This window comes from Chinchilla lanigera, unplaced genomic scaffold, assembly GCF_000276665.1.
Source record: "Chinchilla lanigera isolate Chin_1 unplaced genomic scaffold, ChiLan1.0 scaffold00161, whole genome shotgun sequence".
Classification (NCBI taxonomy): Eukaryota; Metazoa; Chordata; class Mammalia; order Rodentia; family Chinchillidae; genus Chinchilla; species Chinchilla lanigera.
In genome coordinates this window covers 2,118,233-2,123,398 of record NW_004955562.1, presented here as the reverse complement: position 1 = coordinate 2,123,398, position 5,166 = coordinate 2,118,233, and positions in this window count along the sequence as shown.

Below are 5,166 nucleotides of genomic sequence, written 5' to 3'. Positions count from 1 at the left end.
TGTTTCTGAAAGCTTTCAGGTTTTTTTCCATTTAGTAAGATGTTGGCCATTGGTTTGTCATAGATGGCTTTTACCAGATTGAGATAAAGACCATCTTTACCAATTTTCTGTAGGGTTTTTATCATGAGTGAGTGCTAGACTTTAAAGCTTTTGCTGCATCTACTGAGATGATCATGTGATTTTTGTCTCTGGCTCTGTTGAACAGTGTATTACATTTATTGACTTGCATATGTTGAATGATCCCTGCATTTCTGGGATAAATCCCACCTGGTCATGCTGTATACACTTCTTGATGAGTTGTTGAATTCTGTTTTCTAGTATCTTATTGAGGATTTTTGTATCTATGTTCATAAGGGAGCTTGGCCTATAGTTCTCTTTTTTAGTTATATCTTTCTCTGATTTTGGTATCAGGATAATACTTGCCTCCAGGAAGAGTTAGGGAGAATTGCTTCCTTTTCAATTTTATTAAAGAGATTGAAGTGTATTGGCATTATATCTTCTCTAAATTTCTTGTAGAATTCAGCAGTGAATCCATCAGGACCTGGGCTTTTCTTCATTTGTAAATTTTTAATTACATTTTCAATCTCTTTGACTGTTTTGTGCTCATTCCGAATTTTTATATCTTCTTGATTCAGCTTTGGTAATTCATATGTATCTAGAAATCTGTCCATATCTTCTGTGTTTGCCATCATATGAGAGTAAGGATTTTCAAAGTATTTATAGATGATCTGAATTTCCACAGGATCTATAGTGACTTTACCCTTATCATTCCTCAATGCATGAATCTGAGTCTTTTTCTTTCATTTTTTTTATAAAGTTGGCTAAGGGTTTATCAATTTTATCAATAAAACAGCTCTTTGATTCATTAGTTCTTTGTTTTGTTTTCTTGGTTTCCATTGTATTAATTTCTGCTCTGATCTTTATAATTTCCTCCTTTCTATGGGCTTTGGGTTTGTCTTGCTCTTCTTTTTCTAGAAGCATCAGGTGCAACATTACATTGTTTCTTTGTCCTTGTTCTGTTTTCCTGATGTGAGAATTCATTACTGTAAATTTCCCTCTTAGAACTGCTTTCATTGTGTCCCATATGTTCTTGTATGTTTTGTGTGCATTCTCATTTAGTTGTAGATGTTATTTCAATTCTTCTTTTATTTTATCTGTGACCCATTGGTTGGTTAGGAATGTATTATTTAATTTCCATGTGTTTATGGAGTTATATAGTTTCTTGAGCCATTAATTTCTAATTTCATTGCACTATGGTCAGATATTATGCATGGGATAATTTCAATTCCTTTGCATTTACTTAAGCATGTTCTGTGGACTAGAATATGATCTATTTTAGAAAGCATTCCATGTGCAGCTGAGAAGAATATGAATTCTGATGATATTGGGTGGAATAGTCTCAAAATATCTAAGTCCATTTGTTCACAAGTTTGGTTCAGATCTATTATTTTTTGTTGTTTTTGTCTATTTGATCTATTTCTTTGTGGCAATGAGGTATTGAAATCTCCCTTTACAAATGTGTTATTGCTTGTTAGATTTTTCATGTCTATTAATAATTGTCTTATATAGTTGGGTGCTACTGTATTTGGTGCATATATATTTATGATTGTTTTCTCTTCCTCTTGTTACAGAAGTTTCTCTGTAACAAGTATATAGTGACCTTCTTTATCCCTTTTGACAATTCTTGGCTTGAAGTGGACACTGTCTGTGAAAATAATTGCTAGTCCTGCATTTTTCTATGTTCTTTTGCATGGAAGATTGTTTTCCATCCTTTGGTTATCAGTCTATGAATTTATTTTGAATTACATGTTTCTGGTACACAGAATATTGTTGTGTCTTGCTTTTTGATCCACTCTTCCAGTCTATTTCTTTTGATTTGTGAACTGAGGCCGTTTACATTGATGGTTATAATTGAAACGTATTGACTTACCTTGGTCATGCTATTTTCCTACTGTTGGTTCCCTGATTTTCTCCTCTGTTTAATTGTGTGCCCTGCCTGGTAGTTTTTTCTGTTATTGTTTTTCTGTTGTGCTCATTTTTATCTCTGTGTAGAATATCTTTTAGTATTCTTTGTAGCATTGGTTTGGTGTTCATAAATCTCTTCAGTTGTTCTTTGTCATAGAAGTATTTTATTTCCCCATTATTTTTGAAAGGTAGTTTGTAGTGTACATCCATCTGGGCTGCAAGTTGTTTTCTTTGAGGACCTGAAATACTTCACTCCATGCTCTTTTTGATTTAATGATCTATGTTGAGAAGTGTGCTGTGATTCTGATGGGCTTTCCTCTGTACGTGAGCTCTTTTTTTCTCTAACAGCTTTTAATATTTTGTTCTTGTTCTGAATTTCTGGAATCTTGATTATTATAGGTCTTGGTGTAGTTTCATTTTGGTCAGGCATGTTTGGAGTTCTAAATGCTTCATTTATTTGTATGTCAAATTCTTTATCCATACTTTTGAAGTTTTCTGCTGTTATTTCTGTAAAATGTTTTATGTCATTTGTGTTGTCTCCAGCTTTCTCATTGACCCCAAACAATCTTATGTTATTCTTCTTTGCTTCATCTTGTAGCTGTTGGATTGATTTTTCGTGGTATCTTCCTAATTTTACAATACCTTTCTTTTCATTATCACTGTCTGTAATTATGTCTTCATGATCTGAAATCCTATTCTCTCCTTCGTTCAACCTGTTGCATATATTTTCAATGGAGGTTTTAATCTCTTGGATTTCTATTTGGATCTCTTTCATGGATTCCATTTCTTTCCTACACTTGCATTTTTTTTTATAAAAATCATTTTTCTAAGCTCATCTATTCTTTTATCTGTTTCTTCTATAATAACTTTGGCTTTAAGCATCATTTCTTCCTGTACCTCAGAGATTGTTTTCTCCATAGCCTAGTTCACTTTTTTAACTTCTGCTGCTAGCATTTCAGAAGGTTCCAGTGTTTTATTTCCAATTTCATATATCTCCTTGAATCCTGGGCTTGTCGTGTGTGCTGGCTGTCTAGGGTTGTATTTTGCTTCAGCATCTTGTCATTTTATATTTTCTCTTTTATATTTTGTGTTCCATGTTGATATTTGCCAGTTTCTTACGATATATAGCTTTATCACTAGTATTTAGGTTTCCATAGAGGATGTCTGTTCTTCAAGGATATCTTCTAGATATAGTTGGTTTCTTATAGCTATCCCAAGGTCCTAGCTTCCCAATTTGTAAAGGATGCAAGATTACTATTTGGTTCAGCCCCTAATCCTTTGGCACTGGGCTGTGGTAGTGATTATGACCTCATGCAGTCACAGTGTTATCATGCAAGGAGAAAAACTTTATAAAACTTGTATGACATCCTGGCTAAAGTAGTACAGTTAGTAATAACAATAGTTTCAAATGCAGCTTAACTACTCATAAACTATGGTAACCATTAACCTGTTTCCTCTGACCACTGGAGTAAACACTAAAATTATATAGCAAAAGCACTCATATACTGTGCACTCATATGCAGTGATTTTCCCCTTAGTCAGGTCATTTTTCCCTAATGTTGGGAGCAGGGGGGTTAAGATGTTTTGGGAATAGGCTAAACTGGTGACTGAGGTCAAATATAGGAGAGTCATGGACAGAAATTAAAGGTTGATCACCCAAGTTTTGGGAAACTGGAGCACATAGGAGGGAAAGAAAAAAAATAGAATACAAAGGCATAGTCAGAAAGGGCAGAGACAATGTTTACTCACTTGAAGGTTTAAATTCAAGATGTAATTGGGGAAAGAGAGAAAGTGAGTCTATAGAAGAGAATGGGGGGCTGGGGATTTAGCTCAGTGGCACAGCACCTGCCTGGCAAGCATGAGGTCATGAGTTCGATTCCTGATACCAGAAAAAAAAAAGAAGAGAATGAAAAAGGATAAGAAACCTATACATTAAAAAAAAGAAGGAAAAAGGAAAAAGAGGATGAAAATGAACAGAAGGAAAAAAGTAAGAAAAAGGATATGAAAGAGAAGAGAGAAAAATAGAAAAAGAAAAAAGAGAACCCCAAATACAAATATAACTACCAAATACAGAAGAAAACAAGATGATATCCAATCAGACAGAGAAGGATATCCAATCAGACAAACTAGGGAGAATGAAAGTAGTAAAATACCTCTGGTGCTTACAGTTCTGTGATAATGTCCGTATTTAATCCCAGAAATGTGCTGGGTATGGAGCTGATCTTGGCCTCTGAGTGTGGGTCCTGGGCCTGGACTTCTGCTGGTGGAGTTCTCTGGAGTTCAAATGCTGGCTCCTCACTGCTGCATCAGACAGTTCCACACGGCTGGTCTAGCCAATAATTCTGCCCTCAAAAAGCATGTGTCTTCCTGTGCACTTGGGACCTGAATGTTGTCCTGCATCTCAGTTCTTGGGGTTCCTGTCAGTCTACTCAACAAAGACACTTGTCCTTACACTCCTATCACCCTGCTGCCCCTGAGACAATGGAGGAAGCGCAGAGCATGGACTCACACTCTGCCCAGAGGCCCTTCTATCCCAGAGAAAATGGAGGGATCGCCGGGCAAGGACTCACTCTGCTGGCAGGCGCAACATTCCCAGAGAGGAACTGGAGGAAGCATGGGGCATGGACTCACTCTGGTCATAGGCCCCTGCTGTCCCACAGAGAAAATAGAGGGATTGCCAGGTGGGAACTCACTCTGCTCCCAGGCCCCACCATCTCACAGAGGGAATGAAGGAGGCACAGGCTCACTCTGCTTCCAGGCCCCACCATCTCAATGAGAGCACACTTCTTCCTTTCCTATCCTTATTCCCTGTATTTCTTGTTCTTATCTAATTACTGTGGCTAATGTTCCAGAATTCTATTGAGTAGGAGTAGTGATAATGGTCACCCTTGTCTTTTCTTTGATTTTAGAGTGATACCTTTCAGTTTTTGACCATTTAATATGATATTAACTGTTGGTTTGTCATAGATGGTTTTTATAAGATTGAGGTGAAGATCATTGTATTAGTCAGGGTTCACTAGAGGAACAGATATAATACAAGATAAACAAATGTACAAGGAATTACAAGTTTGGCTTACAATGGTCAGCTACAGAGTTGGATGAGGAAGTGTGCAGAGGGTGTCTGCACGCTCGAGGTTGAAGAGCTCAGCCCCGGGCCTGGAGCTCGCTGCAGTGTCCGTGCAAGTCCGTATCAAAAGGCTG